Source organism: Taudactylus pleione, unplaced genomic scaffold, assembly GCF_031769625.1.
Source record: "Taudactylus pleione unplaced genomic scaffold, aTauple2 ptg000178l, whole genome shotgun sequence".
Taxonomy (NCBI): Eukaryota; Metazoa; Chordata; class Amphibia; order Anura; family Myobatrachidae; genus Taudactylus; species Taudactylus pleione.
Genome location: NW_028284580.1, coordinates 13,277,918 through 13,298,415, shown reverse-complemented (window position 1 = coordinate 13,298,415; position 20,498 = coordinate 13,277,918). Strand labels below are relative to the sequence as shown.

The following is a 20,498-nucleotide window of genomic DNA, read 5'->3' as shown; positions in this document are numbered from 1 at the left end:
GTTGCTCAGGGAGACGTTCTACAGATGTTAGGATTTGAGTACAGTTTTTGGGGACAATTTTCTACTGGATAGGTGAATTATAAGTATAGTAGGGGTGAGCGGGTTCGGATTTCTGAAATCCGAACCCCCCCGATCAGAGGCCGATCCGAGTCAGGCTCGACTTTTCCCGCCTGCCTCGGATCTGAAATCGAGGCAAAACGTCACCATCCCGCCTTCCGGGTCTCGCGGGTTTTGGATCCTATATAAGGTACCCGCGTCGGCGCCATTTTCTCACGCGGCTGTTGACAGTGAAGAGGGAGGGTGGGAGTTAGGGCTGGCTGGGCTGTGTAGTGTAGTGCAGAGTAGTGTTGTGCTGTGCTGCTGTTGTCCATAGGGGCTGTGTCCACTACTTCAAAGTCCATAGGAGCTGGCTGGACTGTGTTGTGCAGTCAGTTGTCCATAGGGGCTGTGTCTACTCCAAAGTCCTGTGCAGTGTCCCAGTCCTAAAGGGGTGCTGTAGTGTTGTCCAGGGGGTGCTGTCCGTCAGGGGTGCTCCCCCCATGTGCTAAAAAAAATAAATATTTTTTCTGTGTTTGTGAATTGTGTGCGCAGTAGCCGCACGTGCATCAACAAAGTAGTGCCAAGCGTGCGCCTGTGTCATAAGTAAAGGGCCGGCTGGCTTGACCGTTAAAGGGTGCTGTAACCCCCAAAGTACACTCCAGTCCAAACCAAAAAAAAAAATATTTTCTGTGTTTGTGAATTGTGTGTGCAGTAGCCGCACATGCATCAACAAAGTAGTGCCAAGCGTGCGCCTGTGTCATAAGTAAAGGGCCGGCTGGCTTGACCGTTAAAGGGTGCTGTAACCCCCAAAGTACACTCCAAACCAAATAAAAAAATATTTTCTGTGTTTGTGAATTGTGTGCACTGTGGCTGCACGTGCATCAACAAAGGAGCAGCTCCAAGCGTACGCCTGTGTCCCATAAGTAAAGAGCCGGCTGGCTCATTTCTTAAAGAGTAGTGTAACCCAAAAAGTGCACTACTCTCCAGCAAAAATAAAACAATATTTTCTGTGTTTGTGTGCGCCTTAGCCGCACGTATATATCAATATAACATAAATGGAGGACCAAACTTTCTCCGATAAAAATAAAATAGGGAAAGATCAAGAACCACTTCCTCCTAGTGCTGTTGCTGCTGCTGGGAGGAACACCACTACTTTTACTAAACAATTGACCCTCCAACAGTCCCTAGCGATGAGGATGAAGTACGACAGCAGTCATCCTGAAGCAAAATGTATAACTGAGGCCTTGACTGCTCTGTTGGTGTTAGACGTGCGTCCGGTATCCGCCATTAGTGCAGTGGGATTTAGACAATTGATGGAGGTAGTGTGTCCCCGGTTCCAAATCCCGTCTAGATTCCACCTGCATCCTCAAAGCAGCAGCGACAAGCGTGCGTCTGTCTGTTAAAGGGTGGTGTAACCCTCAAAGTGCGCTCCACAAACAATAAAAAAATTCTTCTTTTTTTTCTCTTTGTGAAATGTGTGGGCTGTAGCCGCACCTGCATCCTTAAAGCAGCAGCGACAAGCGTGCGTCTGTCTGTTAAAGGATTACATCGGTGACAACATCCAAGTAGGCATGTCAGACAGTCCGTACCTGTACTGGCAGGCAAAAGAAGCAATTTGGAGGTCCCTGTATAAACTGGCTCTATTTTACCTGAGTTGCCCCCCCTCCAGTGTGTACTCCGAAAGAGTGTTTAGTGCAGCCGGGAACCTTGTCAGCAAAAGGTGTAGGAGGTTGCTTCCACAAAATGTGGAGAAGATGATGTTCATAAAATGAATGATCAACTCTTCCAGGGAGACCAGCCTCCTGAACGTACAGAGGGACCTGTGGTTGTGGATTCTAGCGGGGACGAATTAATACTCTGTGAGGATGAGGATGTACACAACACTGAAGAGGGTGAGGAATCGGTGGATGAGGAGGATGAGGACGACATCTTGCCTCCGTAGAGCCAGTTTGTGCAGGGACAGATTAATTGCCAGCTTGTTTTGTGGGGGCCCAAACGAACCAATCATTTCAGCCACAGTCGTGTGGCAGACCCTGGCGCTGAAATGTTTGGTTTGTTAAAGTGTGCATGTCCTGTTTATACAACATAAGGGTAGGTGGGAGGGCCCAAGGACAATTCCATCTTGCACCTCTTTTTTTTTCTTTGAATTATGTACTGTTTGGGGCCTAGTTTTTCAAACTGCCATCCTGTCTGCCACTGCAGTGTCACTCCTAGATGGACCACGTGTTTGTGCCGCCCACTCGTATCTCTTAGCATAGTCATCCAGCTACCTCGGTGCAACCTTTTGGATATAAAAACACTATTGTGAGGTGTGAGGTGTTCAGAATAGACTGGAAATGAGTGGAAATTAAGGTTATTGAGGTTAATAATAGCATTGGAGCAGAAAAACACACAAATTCTGTGATTTTAGCTGTTTTTATAAAAAAATACAGATCCAAAACACAAAACCCAGAACCCAAAACACGGAAGGGTGGTTTTGGCAAAACCAATCCAGATCCAAAACACGAAGAAAGATCCAGATCCAAAACCAAAACACAAAAAGTGGCCGGTGCACACCCCTAAAGTATAGCAATACAACCAGCAAGATGTATGGCTAGAATAATGCCCACCAAAAAGTAACATGCAACACAGTGCCTATCACTATGTCATATACTCAGTGCCATTGCAAGGACTCGGCCTAGCCCAAGACCCAAGGGCTTCACTGCCTCTCACAACCTTTACTTGACAATATAAACATAACTTTCTTGGGAGATATATCCAACCTTTTTAAGAAGACAAGTGTAGGTGTTCCCCATAGCAACCAATAAGATTCTAGCCATCATTTTATAGAATGTACTAGATAAATGTTAGATAGAATCTCATAGGCTGCTATGGGCAATGCCTCCTCTTGGATACCTCCCCCCAGTATTGATCATAGTTATCTGCTGTGCGGCCGCTGTCCTCCCCTGGGGCACATGCCACTACAGTGTTGTGCTATCCTGAACACAATCTTTACACGGTTACAACTTCCTCAGCCCACATGGGGGCGGAGCTGACTTCGGCAAATCAGCTGGGGCACTGACATTCCTGATTGCATTTCTGGCCTGGCCTCACTCTTACCTTCAGCACTGTCACTGCTTTTCCTGTCTCTTCCTCCAGTCCCTGCAGTATCCACCTCTGTCGAGTGTAATGTAACCCTTAAAACGCTACAGCTACTTATTCAAAACAATAAAAATGGCACCTGTGCCCACTTTGCCAACTGATTTCCTGCTCTAAACCTTGTTGTGACAGGTAAAATTAGGGGTGAGCGGGTTCGGATTTCTGAAATCCGAACCCCCCCGATCCGAGTCGTATCCGAGTCAGGCTCGACTTTTCCCGCCTGACTCGGATCTGAAATCGAGGCAAAACGTCATCATCCCGCCTTCCGAGTCTCGCGGGTTTTGGAACCTATATAAGGTACCCGCGTCGGCGCCATTTTCTCAATCGGCTGTGGACAGTGAAGAGGGAGGGTGGGAGTTAGGGCTGGCTGGGCTGTGTAGTGTAGTGCAGAGTAGTGTTGTGCTGTGCTGCTGTTGTCCACTACTTCAAAGTCCATAGGGGCTGGCTGTGTTGTGCTGTGCTGCTGTTGCTAATAGGGGCTGTGTCCACTACTTCAAAGTCCATAGGGGCTGGCTGGACTGAGTTGTGCAGTCAGTTCTCCATAGGGGCTGTGTCCACTCCAAAGTCTTGTGCAGTGTCCCAGTCCTAAAGGGGTGCTGTAGTGTTGTCCAGGGGGTGCTCTGTCCATCAGGAGTGCTCCCCCCAAGTGCTAAAAAAATAATATTTTTTGTGTGTTTGTGAATTGTGTGCGCAGTAGCCGCACGTGCATCAACAAAGTAGTGCCAAGCGTGTGCCTGTGTCATAAGTAAAGGGCCGGCTGGCTTGACTGTTAAAGGGTGCTGTAACCCCCAAAGTACACTCCAGTCCAAACCAAAAAAAAAATTATTTTCTGTGTTTGTGAATTGTGTGCGCAGTAGCCGCACGTGTATCAACAAAGTAGTGCCAAGCGTGCGCCTGTGTCATAAGGGCGGCTGGCTTGACCGTTAAAGGGTGCTGTAACCCCCAAAGTACACTCCAGTCCAAACCAAAAAATATATAATTTTCTGTGTTTGTGAATTGTGTGCGCAGTAGCCGCACGTGCATCAACAAAGTAGTGCCAAGCGTGCGCCTGTGTCATAAGTAAAGGGCCGGCTGGCTTGACCGTTAAAGGGTGCTGTAACCCCCAAAGTACACTCCAGTCCAAACCAAAAAAATATATATTTTCTGTGTTTGTGAATTGTGTGCGCAGTAGCGGCACGTGCATCAACAAAGTAGTGCCAAGCGTGCGCCTGTGTCATAAGTAAAGGGCCGGCTGGCTTGACCGTTAAAGGGTGCTGTAACCCGCAAAGTACACTCCAGTCCAAACCAAAAAATTTTTTATTTTCTGTGTTTGTGAATTGTGTGCGCAGTAGCCGCACGTGCATCAAGAAAGTAGTGCCAAGCGTGCGCCTGTGTCATAAGTAAAGGGCCGGCTGGCTTGACCGTTAAAGGGTGCTGTAACGCCCAAAGTACACTCCAGTCCAAACCAAAAAAATATATATTTTCTGTGTTTGTGATTTGTGTGCGCAGAAGCCGCATGTGCATCAACAAAGTAGTGCCAAGCGTGCGCCTGTGTCATAAGTAAAGGGCCGGCTGGCTTGACCGTTAAAGGGTGCTGTAACCCCCAAAGTACACTCCAGTCCAAACCCCCAAAAAAAATATTTTCTGTGTTTGTGAATTGTGTGCGCAGTAGCGGCACGTGCATCAACAAAGTAGTGCCAAGCGTGCTCCTGTGTCATAAGTAAAGGGCCGGCTGGCTTGACCGTTAAAGGGTGCTGTAACCCCCAAAGTACACTCCAAACCAAATAAAAAAATATTTTCTGTGTTTGTGAATTGTGTGCACTGTGGCTGCACGTGCATCAACAAAGGAGCAGCGCCAAGCGTGCGCCTGTGTCCCATAAGTAAAGAGCCGGCTGGCTCATTTCTTAAAGGGTGGTGTAACCCACAAAGTGCACTACTCTCCAGCAAAAATAAAACAATATTTTCTGTGTTTGTGTGCGCCTTAGCCGCACGTATATATCAATATAACATAAATGGAGGACCAAACTTTCTCCGATAAAAATAAAATAGGGAAAGATCAAGAACCACTTCCTCCTAGTGCTGTTGCTGCTGCTGGGAGGAACACCACTACTTTTACTAAACAATTGACCCTCCAACAGTCCCTAGCGATGAGGATGAAGTACGACAGCAGTCATCCTGAAGCAAAACGTATAACTGAGGCCTTGACTGCTATGTTGGTGTTAGACGTGCGTCCGGTATCCGCCATTAGTGCAGTGGGATTTAGACAATTGATGGAGGTAGTGTGTCCCCGGTTCCAAATCCCGTCTAGATTCCACCTGCATCCTCAAAGCAGCAGCGACAAGCGTGCGTCTGTCTGTTAAAGGGTGGTGTAACCCTCAAAGTGCGCTCCACAAACAATAAAAAAATTCTTTTTTTTCTCTTTGTGAAATGTGTGGGCTGTAGCCGCACCTGCATCCTTAAAGCAGCAGCGACAAGCGTGCGTCTGTCTGTTAAAGGATTACATCGGTGACAACATCCAAGTAGGCCTGTCAGTACATGTACCTGTACTGGCAGGCAAAAGAAGCAATTTGGAGGTCCCTGTACAAACTGGCTCTATTTTACCTGAGTTGCCCCCCCTCCAGTGTGTACTCCGAAAGAGTGTTTAGTGCAGCCGGGAACCTTGTCAGCGAAAGGTGTAGGAGGTTGCTTCCACAAAATGTGGAGATGATGTTCATAAAATGAATTATCAACTCTTCCAGGGAGACCAGCCTCCTGAACGTACAGAGGGACCTGTGGTTGTGGATTCTAGCGGGGACGAATTAATACTCTGTGAGGATGAGGATGTACACAACACTGAAGAGGGTGAGGAATCGGTGGATGAGGATGACATCTTGCCTCCGTAGAGCCAGTTTGTGCAGGGACAGATTAATTGCCAGCTTGTTTTGTGGGGGCCCAAACGAACCAATCATTTCAGCCACAGTCGTGTGGCAGACCCTGGCGCTGAAATGTTTGGTTTGTTAAAGTGTGCATGTCCTGTTTATACAACATAAGGGTAGGTGGGAGGGCCCAAGGACAATTCCATCTTGCACCTCTTTTTTTTTCTTTGAATTATGTACTGTTTGGGGCCTAGTTTTTCAAACTGCCATCCTGTCTGCCACTGCAGTGTCACTCCTAGATGGACCACGTGTTTGTGCCGCCCACTCGTATCTCTTAGCATAGTCATCCAGCTACCTCGGTGCAACCTTTTGGATATAAAAACACTATTGTGAGGTGTTCAGAATAGACTGGAAATGAGTGGAAATTAAGGTTATTGAGGTTAATAATAGCATAGGAGCAGAAAAACACACAAATTCTGTGATTTTAGCTGTTTTTATAAAAAAATACAGATCCAAAACACAAAACCCAGAACCCAAAACACGGAAGGGTGGTTTTGGCAAAACCAATCCAGATCCAAAACACGAAGAAAGATCCAGATCCAAAACCAAAACACAAAAAGTGGCCGGTGCACACCCCTAAAGTATAGCAATACAACCAGCAAGATGTATGGCTAGAATAATGCCCACCAAAAAGTAACATGTAACACAGTGCCTATCACTATGTCATATACTCAGTGCCATTGCAAGGACTCGGCCTAGCCCAAGACCCAAGGGCTTCACTGCCTCTCACAACCTTTACTTGACAATATAAACATAACTTTCTTGGGAGATATATCCAACCTTTTTAAGAAGACAAGTGTAGGTGTTCCCCATAGCAACCAATAAGACTCTAGCCATCATTTTATAGAATGTACTAGATAAATGTTAGATAGAATCTCATAGGCTGCTATGGGCAATGCCTCCTCTTGGATACCTCCCCCCAGTATTGATCATAGTTATCTGCTGTGCGGCCGCTGTCCTCCCCTGGGGCACATGCCACTACAGTGTTGTGCTATCCTGAACACAATCTTGACACGGTTACAACTTCCTCAGCCCACATGGGGGCGGAGCTGACTTCGGCATATCAGCTGGGGCACTGACATTCCTGATTGCATTTCTGGCCTGGCCTCACTCTTACCTTCAGCACTGTCAATGCTTTTCCTGTCTCTTCCTCCAGTCCCTGCAGTATCCACCTCTGTCGAGTGTAATGTAACCCTTAAAACGCTACAGCTACTTATTCAAAACAATAAAAATGGCACCTGTGCCCACTTTGCCAACTGATTTCCTGCTCTAAACCTTGTTGTGACAGGTAAAATTAGGGGTGAGCGGGTTCGGATTTCTGAAATCCGAACCCCCCCGATCCGAGTCGTATCCGAGTCAGGCTCGACTTTTCCCGCCTGACTCGGATCTGAAATCGAGGCAAAACGTCATCATCCCGCCTTCCGAGTCTCGCAGGTTTTGGAACCTATATAAGGTACCCGCGTCGGCGCCATTTTCTCACTCGGCTGTGGACAGTGAAGAGGGAGGGTGGGAGTTAGGGCTGGCTGGGCTGTGTAGTGTAGAGTAGTGTTGTGCTCTGCTGCTGTTGTCCACTACTTCAAAGTCCATAGGGGCTGGCTGTGTTGTGCTGTGCTGCTGTTGTTAATAGGGGCTGTGTCCACTACTTCAAAGTCCATAGGGGCTGGCTGGACTGAGTTGTGCAGTCAGTTCTCCATAGGGGCTGTGTCCACTCCAAAGTCCTGTGCAGTGTCCCAGTCCTAAAGGGGTGCTGTAGTGTTGTCCAGGGGGTGCTCTGTCCATCAGGGGTGCTCCCCCCAAGTGCTAAAAAAATAATATTTTTTGTGTGTTTGTGAATTGTGTGCGCAGTAGCCGCACGTGCATCAACAAAGTAGTGCCAAGCGTGCGCCTGTGTCATAAGTAAAGGGCCGGCTGGCTTGACTGTTAAAGGGTGCTGTAACCCCCAAAGTACACTCCAGTCCAAAAAAAAATCTATTTTCTGTGTTTGTGAATTGTGTGCGCAGTAGCCGCACGTGCATCAACAAAGTAGTGCCAAGCGTGCGCCTGTGTCATAAGTAAAGGGCCGGCTGGCTTGACCGTTAAAGGGTGCTGTAACCCCCAAAGTACACTCCAGTCCAAACCAAAAAAAAAATTATTTTCTGTGTTTGTGAATTGTGTGCGCAGTAGCGGCACGTGTATCAACAAAGTAGTGCCAAGCGTGCGCCTGTGTCATAAGTAAAGGGCCGGCTGGCTTGACCGTTAAAGGGTGCTGTAACCCCCAAAGTACACTCCAGTCCAAACCAAAAAAAAAATAATATTTTCTGTGTTTGTGAATTGTGTGCGCAGTAGCCGCACGTGCATCAACAAAGGAGCAGTGCCAAGCGTGCGCCTGTGTCATAAGTAAAGGGCCGGCTGGCTTGACCGTTAAAGGGTGCTGTAACCCCCAAAGTACACTCCAAACCAAAAAAAAAATATTTTCTGTGTTTGTGAATTGTGTGCGCAGTAGCCGCACGTGCATCAACAAAGTAGTGCCAAGCGTGCGCCTGTGTCATAAGTAAAGGGCCGGCTGGCTTGACCGTTAAAGGGTGCTGTAACCCCCAAAGTACACTCCAGTCCAAACCAAAAAAAAAAAATATTTTCTGTGTTTGTGAATTGTGTGCGCAGTAGCCGCACATGCATCAACAAAGTAGTGCCAAGCGTGCGCCTGTGTCATAAGTAAAGGGCCGGCTGGCTTGACCATTAAAGGGTGCTGTAACCCCCAAAGTACACTCCAAACCAAAAAAATATATATTTTCTGTTTGTGAATTGTGTGCGCAGTAGCCGCACGTGCATCAACAAAGGAGCAGCGCCAAGCGTGCGCCTGTGTCCCATAAGTAAAGAGCCGGCTGGCTCATTTCTTAAAGGCTGGTGTAACCCACAAAGTGCACTACTCTCCAGCAAAAATAAAAAAATATTTTCTGTGTTTAGCCGCACGTATATATCAAATCGATATAACATAAATGGAGGACCAAACTTTCTCCAATAAAAATAAAATAGAGAAAGATCAAGAACCACTTCCTCCTAGTGCTGAAGCTGCTGCCACTAGTCATGACATAGACGATAACATGCCATCAACGTCGTCTGCCAAGGCCGATGCCCAATGTCATAATAGAGGGCACATACAATCCCAAATGACAAAGTTCAGGAAAATGACCTTGAAAAAAACATTTAAATCAGCTGAAGAGAAATGTAAACTTGCCAATATGCCATTTACGACACGGAGTGGCAAAGAACGGCTAAGGTCGATCCCTAGTATGTTCATGACTAGTGGTTCAGCTTCACATGACGATGGAAGCCCTCCTCCCACTAAAAAAATCAAAAGAGTTAAGCTGGCAAAAGCACAGTGAAGAACTGTGCGTTCTAAGAAGATATCACAAATCCCCAAGGAGAGTCCAACTGTGGTGGTGGTTGCGATGCCTGACCTTCCCAGCACTGGACGGGAAGAGGTGGCTCTGTCCACCATTTGCACGCCCCCTGCAAGTGCTGAAAGGAGCACCCACAGTCCACTTGCTGATATGCAAATTGAAGATGTCACTGTTGAAGTACAACAGGATGAGGATACTGGTGTAGCTGGCGCTGAGGAGGAAGTTGGCGAGGAGGATTCTGATGGTGATGTGGTTTGTTTAAATCAGGCTCCGGGGGAGACAGTTGTTGTCCGTGGGATGAAAAAGCCCATCACGGTCATGCCTGGGCAGAAGACCAAACATTCCACCTCTTTGGTCTGGCAATATTTCTATCCAAATCCGGACAACTGTCTTGCCATATGTACCTTATGTAAAGGTGGAATAAGTAGGGGTAGGGACGTTAACCACCTAGGAACATCCTCCCTTATACGGCACCTGCAGCGCGTTCATAATAAGTTACTGTCAAGTTCAGAAACTTTGGCTAAGACCGTAAGCAGTCCAGGGACACCTAAATCCCGTTGTATCCAAGCGCCTGCAAACCACACCGTCAACTCCCTCCTCGTCAATTTCCTCCTTAGTCAGGATCGAAAGTAGTCCTGCAGGCCATGTCACTGGCATGACTGACTCTCCTATCCCGGATTCCTCCGGAGGATCCTGCATTGCTACGCCTCCTGCTGCCGCTGGGAGTCGTTCATCATCCCAGAGAGGAAGTAGGAACACCACTACTTTTACTAAACAATTGACCCTCCAACAGTCCTTAGCGAGGAGGATGAAGTACGACAGCAGTCATCCTGAAGCAAAACGTATAATTGAGGCCTTGACTGCTATGTTGGTGTTAGACGTGCGTCCGGTATCCGCCATTAGTGCAGTGGGATTTAGACAATTGATGGAGGTAGTGTGTCCCCGGTTCCAAATCCCGTCTAGATTCCACTTCACTAGGCTGGCGATACCGAGACTGTACAGAAACGTCAGAAAAAGTGTCCTCAGTGTCCAGAAAAATGCCGTTGTACCCAATGTCCACTTAACCACGGACATGTGGACAAGTGGAACAGGGCAGACTAAGGACTATATGACTGTGACAGCCCACTGGGTAGATGTATCACCTTACGCAGCAACAGCAGCAGCGTCACCAGTCGCAGCATCTCAGAAACGCCAGCTCGTTCCAAGGCAGGCTACGCTGTGTATCACCGGTTTCAGTAAGAGGCACACCGCCGACAACCTCTTAGAGAAACTGAGGGAAATCATCGCCCAGTGGCTTACCCCACTTAGACTCTCCTGGGGATTTGTGATATCTGACAACGCCACCAATATTGTGCGGGCATTACATCTGGGCAAATTCCAGCACGTCCCATGTTTTGCTCACACAATAAACTTGGTGGTGCAGAATTTTCTGAAAAGCGACAGGGGCGTGCAGGAGACGCTTTGGGTGGCCCGAAAAATTTCTGGCCACTTTCGCCATTCAGCGACTGCGTGCCGAAGTCTGGAGCGCCAGCAAACACTCTTGAACCTGCCCCGCCATCACCTGAAGCAAGAGGTTGTGACGTGGTGGAACTCAACCCTCTATATGCTTCTGAGGATGGAGGAGCAGCAAAAGGCCATTCAAGCCTATACATCCACCTATGACATAGGCAAAGGAGGGGGTATGCACCTGACTCAAGCGCAGTGGAGAATGATTTCCGTGTTGTGCAAGGTTCTCCAGCCCTTTGAACTTGCCACACGTGAAGTCAGTTCAGACACTGCCAGCTTGAGTCAGGTCATTCCCCTCATCAGGCTTATGCAGAAGCAGCTGGAGAAAGTGAAGGAGGAGCTAAGACGGAGCGATTCCGCTCGGCATGTGGGACTTGTGGATGAAGCCCTTCATTCGCTTTGCCAGGATTCCAGGGTGGTCAATCTGTTGAAATCAGACCACTACATTTTGGCCACCGTGCTCGATCCTAGGTTTAAAGCCTATGTGGTGTCTCTCTTTCCGGCCGACACAAGCCTGCAGAGGTGCAAAGACCTGCTGGTGAACACACTGTCAGCTGAAGCGGAACGTGACACGTCAACAGCTCCTTCTTCATTTTCTCCCGCAACTGGGGCTGCCAGGAAAAAACTTAGGTATCCTAAGCAACCCGCTGGCGGTGATGCAGGGCAGGCAGGACCAAGTTTGGACATCTGGTCCGGACTGAAGGACCTGGCAACAATTTCTGACATGTCTACTGTCACTGCATATGATACTGTCACCATTGACAGAATGGTGGAGGATTACATCGGTGACAGCATCCAAGTAGGCATGTCAGACAGTCCATACCTGTACTGGCAGGAAAAAGAGGCAATTTGGAGGCCCCTGTACAAACTGGCTCTATTTTACCTGAGTTGCCCCCCCTCCAGTGTGTACTCCGAAAGAGTGTTTAGTGCAGCCGGGAACCTTGTCAGCGAAAGGCGTAGGAGGTTGCTTCCACAGAATGTGGAGAAGATGATGTTCATCAAAATGAATTATCAGCTCTTCCAGGGAGACCAGCCTCCAGAACGTACAGAGGGACCTGTGGTGGTGGATTCCAGTGGGGTCGAGTTAATACTCTGTGAAGATGAGGATGTACACAACACTGAAGAGGGTGAGGAATCGATGGATGAGGAGGATTAGGATGACATCTTGCCTCCGTAGAGCCAGTTTGTGCAGGGACAGATTAATTGCCAGCTTGTTTTGTGGGGGCCCAAACGAACCAATCATTTCAGCCACAGTCGTGTGGCAGACCCTGTTTATACAACATAAGGGTGGGTGGGAGGGCCCAAGGACAATTCCATCTTGCACCTCTTTTTTTTCTTTGCATTATGTACAGTTTGGGGCCTAGTTTTTCAAACTGCCATCCTGTCTGCCACTGCAGTATCACGCCTAGATGGGTCACGTGTTTGTGCCGCCCACTCGTGTCGCTTAGCATAGTCATCCAGCTACCTCGGTGCAACCTTTTGGACATATAAACACTATTGTGAGGTGTTCAGAATAGACTGGAAATGAGTGGAAATTAAGGTTATTGAGGTTAATAATAGCATAGGAGCAGAAAAACCTACAAATTCTGTGATTTTAGCTGTTTTTATGCTTTTTTTCAAAAAAATACAGATCCAAAACACAAAACCCAGAACCCAAAACACGGAAGGGTGGTTTTGGCAAAACCAATCCAGATCCAAAACACGAAGAAAGATCCAGATCCAAAACCAAAACACGAAAAGTGGCCGGTGCACACCCCTAGGTAAAATACAAGTGGATCATATGTAGATTATGAACCTCTGCTGAATCCCTCTTTCAAATGTGCGGCCCAAAGTGAATTCACTTTTAAAATACCACTGCTACTTATTAAAAATGATAAAATGTGGTACTTGAGGCCACTTTGCAGCTAATGTCATATTCTAATTTCTGTAAGGTACATGCTTTTATGGTAAAACAATCTTAGACTAGTGATCCAAATTGATTCAATCCCTTGATAATGTATTCCAAATAAGATGGAGAGTGAATTAGATGTGAATAAGAAACTGTCCGAAATTAACTTCAGCCACGTGTATAGACATAAGAATGCCTGAGACTTTATAATGGGGGATAACTGTATGTTTGTAGGGTAAAGACACCGTATCGTGTTATGATCATGACTATGATATAAATCGGATATAGGAAGGACATAGAAAGCATATATGTAACTAGGAGTGACTGAATAAATGGCACTACATGCTTGGACCTGTGAATACTCGCTTCTACTTTTCGCCACTGCCACTTCAGCTACCTGGATTTTAACCTGTGATGTACAAAACTGTTCCCCGTACCCACCATATGCTTCTGTGCATCGGGACCCTGATGCTGAACAAGTTGCAGCGTACATCTTCTGCCCTCCAAAGCCAGAGACTGACCATCTTGCCAAAGCTCACTCCTCACTCTACATCCTTTATCACCTGCACGCTCTCCTACATTACTTCAAGCTCTCTGTTATCGAACTTTACCAGGCCTTATCAAACATGCAGAAGTATTAACTCTATTAATTTTCACCAACTTTTCACCTCTCTGCAACAACTTCTCTCGCCTATTTCTACATTCATTTCTAAGATTGCTGTGGCACATTTTAAAAATACCCTAGAGATAGACCTCGATGTAGTGGCTCTAGCTACCCTTCAAACTCCACGTAGACTTAGATGTCAACCATGGCATTCTAAGTAACAAGACAGCTACAAAAACATCAAGCATTAAATTATTACTCATTTCTGAAAAAACACAATTCTGAACCTACCACTACATCAAATTACCCCCTATTCTACCTGAGAGACTTGCCTACACCCACCTCAAACACTTTCTTAACTCACATAACTTATTGGACCCACTTCAGTCTTCACAGAGACTGCACTGACTAAAGTGTTTGTCAGGGTTCAGCCTAGGATCGGCCTCTCTCACCTCCTTGCCGGCTTCCCCTGACTTCCTTGCAGTCAGACGTCTGGTGAAGTGATGGATGGTGGGCTGAGTATTCTGCCTTAGGTGCTTTTTGCGAGCTTCCATGGTCGAATGTGTGCGCTGGGGATCGGAGTTCCCATCATGGGCGCCGCCATGACAGTTCCTCTCATGTGACAGTACTCCTAACCTATGGTAGCATGATTTCAGTCAGCTGATGCTGTGCTCCAGTAATCTGCTACCCCTGGGTATAAATCCACCTCCAGAACTCCAGGAAGATGCTGTTCAACTTTGTTATTCTAAGTGCCTGTGTTACTCCCACTGTTGCTTCAGCCTGCTTACAGTTTCCCAGTTTCCTGTATTAGCTTCCATGCTAAACCTTACTGAGACTTTAGCTTTCTCACAGAACTTCAGTGTTTCATGTCCCTTCCCTGTGTGTCTTTGTATATGTGCTGCTAATTCTATTGCAGCGTTCCTGTGGCTATTACCCTGTATCACTGAAGTGTCAGATTACCTGCTGGTATTAGCTCACAGCTGGACCCCCCAGCACATGTCTGTGTCAATCTGCTCTGTGTCTTGTTAGTGCAAATCTGCACTTGCAGTTAGCACTCTCCCAGTGTATGCCTATCTTCTCTATATGTCTTGTCTGTGCAATCTGCACCTGCATATATAATTATTCCCAGTATTTTGCCTTTGCCCAGTACCAGCATTCCCAATATATTCCTTGAGTCCACTCTACTCTTGTATGTGCAATCCCCAGTATATGTTTGTGCTTTCCTGCATATTTAGCAAACTCCAGTACCTGCCTGTGTCCACATCTCCCTGAGCTGCTGAGCTAGTCAGCTCCTGGATTTCTTAGTGATTCTCAGTACTTTCTCAGTAATCTCATGCAAGCCGGTGATCAGGATTTCTAATTGTGTTCCAGTGTATCTCCAGTGTTCTAGCAATAACTTAACGTAATATAGTTTCCGGTCTTCTGCCATTCCCAGGTACCTGTCCAGAGGGCCACGACCTGCTCACTTGGTGCAGCGGAAAACCAAATCCCAATTGGAGGGGTCACTGGAGAAAACCACCAAGTTAGACTCCGCGCCTCTGGGCAGGTCTAGCCAAATCTGGGTTCGGCCGCAAATAGGAGACCTAGCTACAGTCACTCCGATAGTCACCTGAACCCCCGGCTCACCATCCTCCACAGAGGATCACTTTCACCGGATTGTGACAGTGTTGAATGATCTGATTACTGTGAAGTCTAAAGGCCATTACTCACTTCTTATTCTTTTTTAACTCTCTGCTGTATTTGACACTGTTCACCACTCTTCTCATACAAACACTACATTCCCTAGGTCTTCAGGACACAATCCTATCCTGGTTCTCTTCCCACTTATCAATTCACTCTTCTGTTTGTTTCTCTGGATTCACCTCCATCGGTTGGAGTACCGCAAAGCTCAGTCCTAGGTCCTCTGCTTTTCAAAACTCTGCAAAAACTAATCCATGCACGCATTATTATCTCCTGCATTGATTTTTGCAATAGACTCCCCATAAACAGACTTTCACTCCTATAATCTATTTTGAATGTAGCTGCTAGGATGATATTCCTTGCAAAACATTCATCTTCCATGCTCCGCTTCATTAGTCCCTACATTGGTTACCAGTTTTTAATCAAATTCAGTAAAAGATACCTCTACTTTCACATAAGGCTATTAACCAAACTACATCAACATATATCTCACAGCTCGACCCCTCTGCACTAAGTAAGATCTGCGTGTCTTATACAAAATCATTGCCTGCTCCCATTCACGGTAACAGAACTGCCCTCCCATGGACAAAATTGTCTTCAAGTTTTCAAACCTTCACGCATTCTCCGTAAACTCAGCTCTTCAGGCAAGCTTATCAAATTCTAGAACCACCCACATAACCTCTGTAAGCTATTCTACTAATTACCTCATCACTACACACATAACTTTACATATTTTCTCTTTGTACAATCACATATTCTACTGACCCCAGGCCAACACTGCTGTATGACAGGATCATACAGCCCAAGAACCACTGCAATTTGGCAGAACAAAAATGCAGTATGTAGCACCTATCCTTGGTATTAATACCTATTTCCGTATAGATTGTAAGCGTGCGAGCAGGGCCCTATCACAGTACAACTTTGTATGCCTGTTATAACAGTTTGTTTTATTACGGTTTTGTTCCCTGTTCTCATTACCTACTACTCTTGCACGGGATGCGGTCAGGACACTGGCGGGCGCCATTCCACCCGCCGATATCCTGACACTCACATCCCGACATGGGACTAAAGACAGGCGTCGCAATCCAGACGCCTATTAGCCCCACTACTAAAACCCGGCACCTGGCTTACGGAACAAAAGGTATGCCGAGTGTCTTAGCGTGTAGCCGCTGGGGGTGGCGGTTAGCTTAGTGACCCCGGGGGGGACTTAGGGTTAGGCACCCCCCGGGAGTGTTAGAGTAGGGGAAGGGGGTAGGCACCACTGGGGGGGTTAGGCACCCCCCCGGGAGGATTAGGTTTAGGCTGCGGGGAGGGGGGGTTAGGTTTAGGCACTAAAGGGGGGAGGTTAGGCACCACTAAGGGAGGGTTAGGGTACTTACCTCCTGCTCTCGGGATTTCGACCTGTCGGGGTACCGCTGTCGGTATCATTACATACCAATTCCCTCTTGCACACCAGCTACACATCCTCCTTGGGGTCTCTGCCCCTGGATTCCACTCCTCTGTTGTTTTTGTTTCATCAGACAACCTAGACCTGTTATCTGCACCCACTCTAATAGCTACAGGTTTCAGCTTGCGCTGAATATTTCCGTTGTGCACCTTGCATCAGTGGCTGTGTTGAGATTTATAGTGCTAATTGTTACTTGTCTACTGTATTGTACTGTACTGTTTTATCTTCTACTGTCTTATTGTTTTGCCCTCTGTACAGCTCTGTGGACCATTTGTGGCACCCTATAAAGTATAATAATAATAATGTTGATAAAATATATTTCAATGTGCATTTATACTGTGAATCAAATTTTTTTACAGCTTGTTTTGCAGAGATATTAAGTTCCAGTAATACTGTCTTTCAGTACCATTTAGAGTCACCATTCTGCTCTGTGCTGTGGTTGGGTTAAAACAAGGAAGAAGTCTGGAAGAACAAAAATTATAGAGAATTTCCAAAAACGTAGGCAAATATGCCCCTTAAGGTTATATTTTACCACAGAAAGGTAGGAAATCACTCAAATTCAAAATGGAGCAAATTGTCCACAGAACTTAAACATTTTGTTGATATCTACTGCACTAGTGAAATATCCATTGAGAAGCAGGAGCAGCGCCTTCCTACATGTCACTGGGCATGCGGAATCTCATATAATGGTGACTTTCAGAAACCCAACAGTAAAAGTGAAATATTACAACATTCCCTGAACAGCCAGCCACTCTCACTGTATAAGCCCCCTCCTCACCAATATGTATAGTGACCCCTCCCACCAAGGGATTCCCCCTGCCTCACTATATAGCATCCCTGCGCTTATACCCCCTCCCCAATGTTGTGCAAGTGGAGACATTACCCCCTTGGGCCGGGCACATGTAGGTGCATGAGAGCTGGGTTTAGGAGAAGCAGAGATAGATGGCATCTACCTCCCAGCCCATGCTAGTGACAGCTGATAGTGGGAGATAATAAGGTGAGTGTGCACCACTGCTGTTACCAGGTGTGTGGGGAGGGGGTCACGGTGTGGCTGTGCCCGGGGTAAAGGGAGAGAGGAGAAAAGGGTCAGCGTGCCCCCCTGCCCCGGGATCTCGCTGCTGCTCTACATATTCCCCCGCCCGTCTCCATCATGTCCTCCCCTTACAGGGGCGCTTTGATTGGCCAGGACCGGGTACCAGGCGGCGCGGATTGGTCCACCGGCCTGTCACGTGGGCGGGGAGTCACGCGCTTTCCGGGAACCCGTCAGGAAGGAAATAAACAAAACAAAGCAGAAACCAGCATGGAGACGGTGCAGGGGGACGGGCGGCGGCAGCAGCGGGGCGGCTGACACACCCCACCGAGCACGGCGACAGGTGAGAGGGATATCACTGGCTCAGGGGGGAGGGGCAGCTCTTGGGCACGGAGCTCCTCACATGTCCGCTGCTGCCAGAGATGGGGCCCCGGTGTGGATCCTCACCTAGCAGGACATGCAGTGCAGGGGAGTATGTGCCCGGGGAGAGAGCCTGCGGCCAGGTGCAGGAGGTGAGGTGCTGCCCCATACATGTCAGTGCCCTCTTTGCACGCCTCCTGGGGATGACAGCAGCAGCCCTGTGTCACGGGGATGCCTCCAGGTGAGGGGACACCTGCTAGAGAGGGGTGTGCGCTGCTGCCTAATACAACGGGGAAAGTTCCAGGGAAGTGTGGGCAGGATGCAGGGAGGGCAGCATGCACGGTGCAGTGTGTGCATAGAGAGGGTGAGCAGTGAGTGCCCAGGCCGGGTGTAAGACCCCCTGTGCGGCCAGAATGGGTTGTTTACATGCAGCGCTGGCTGTGCAGGGGGTGTGTTGCTGCTGCTGCATGTACAGGGGGTGTGAGCGCTGGGGGCGGAGCCTGTGCTTTACATAACCCCCCTCTCCCCGCACCGGCAGCTCCTCTCCCGGGCCCGGCCCGTTGTGTTAAGACTGGGGGGCGGAGGGGGTGTTAAGCCAAGGGTCTCCCGTCTCCCCCGCCCCTCACTCTGAATAGATCCGGAGATTGTTTATGTGTCAGCTCATAGCATCTTTGCGGGGAAGTAGAGGGCGGGAGCGTAATATTGAGTGACGGCAGGTTCAGACCAATGGCTGCTCTCACTGCAGGACTCCTGTCCAATCAGCAGAGCGCTTCTGTCAGGCACTAAGTTAGGCTGCATGTGAACAGGAGCTGAGGCCATGTTGGCTGTGTACACAGAGAGGGGTGTGTATGAATGTATGTAGCAGGGTCCCTGTGAGTGATATATATACGGCTCTGAGCCCAGGACAGAAGTGTAACAGGCCTCTCTGTATTCTTTATGGTATCCCAGGTGTGCCGGCTCAGTCCTCATGTTGTGTGCAATCCCTGTATATATCACCTTCCTGGGTCAGCACTGCCAAACTTATTCAGATGTTTCTGCACCTCTATTTCTCTTTCTTGTTGCTATGTTTGTACCACACTTTTGAATTTTTTTCTAATAATAGATCTATATGCCATTTATATATGTAGTTGATAACTTAATATGTGTTAAAATGTGAAATGTTCTGCATTTTGTCATCAATCAGGGACCAGGTGTACCTAATGTGTACATCCACACTGTGCGCTTGTGTGGTAATATCAGAAAGCTGCCTACACATCATAGCTCAAATACAGACAGTGCACCTATTCTGCAGGTTCCCCATGTCATGTATTATCGTTTTAACTACCCGTTCAATACGTCTTATGCTTCTTTTTTTTTTATCAAAGGGACTACTGTACATTGTAAACTTATTGACATTTGTTTGCACTGTGTTTGGTCTATGCAAAGGTATTGCAGGGGAGAAAAAGCATAACGTAACACGAATGCAAATTCAAGGTATATCTACCTAACATAAATACACAAAGTATCACTCATTGGGGGGTATTTATCAAAGCTGGGTGAGATATACAATTGTAAAAATTAAATTCCCAACCAATCTGCTCCTATCATTTTATAAACACTGCCTGCCAAATGTAAATTCTAAGCTGATTGGTTAGTACTTTATCTCTCACAATTTTATCTCTCTTCCAGCTTTGATAAATACCTCCCTTTGAATGATTTATTACAAATTTAAAGCATTCGGTGACTTTCTGGAAATTCATAAAAACAGGTGTGTACATACACTTAAAATAATTTTATAAAACCTGTAAACATGGCTGCATTTAATATTTAGGTATATATGTAACATCTGTAAATGTTCAATTTCAAGAGGAAATTTGTATTTAATATTGTGATGTGATATTGGTGGACATTCTATACAAGTTCATCCTGACATACTTATTAACATGAAGCCTTTAACTGCACTACTGTTTTAATTTTAAAGGTGTTGAAAATAAAACAAAACAAATTTTGACTCTGGTCCTAAAATTAGAAATTATTATATATGCAATATTTACTATTAACTTTAGGTTCATTTTCATTTAGGAGGGAGGGGGGCAAGTAGAAATGCAGGAAATGACAGCTGCGCTCCCTCCTCGCACAGCCCAATGTCGCCCAGACTTGCGGTTTTTTGTACGCAGCCATATGGGGCTGCAAACAAAAATCCACAAGTCCAGCGATATAAAGTCACACTTACTCGTGCCTGATTGAATTGACCTCTTAGAATAAATTATTACACAATTAATTTACATTTGTTTTTTTTCTGCTTATTTAGAATAATATCCCATACATTTTAAAATTTGGAAATCTATTTGTTAAACTGTATCAAATCTATTTTGTATTCAGTGTATATGTCAGACAGTGAGCTGACACTCTTAAGGTGCGTACACACGGTACGATCAGTCAGCGATAACGATATTGCTGACTTAAGCTGCATACACACGTAAAGATTTTCTGTCCAACCATTCAACTTGTTGATTGGTTGGAATGAAAATCTGGTAAAGTATGGGAGTAACC

The 20,498-nt window shown here is 46.8% G+C and overlaps 1 protein-coding gene across 1 annotated transcript in view; it reads left to right on the top strand.

Annotated features, from left to right (window-relative positions):
• The first annotated feature begins 17,859 nt into the window (after window positions 1-17,859).
• The window catches only part of CREBRF (CREB3 regulatory factor), a 42,311-nt gene continuing 39,672 nt past the window's right edge, over window positions 17,860-20,498 (top strand). The window contains exon 1 of the mRNA XM_088475814.1: window positions 17,860-17,949. The gene's annotated coding sequence lies outside the window, so the exon portion shown is untranslated. The remainder of the gene's footprint in view (window positions 17,950-20,498) is intronic.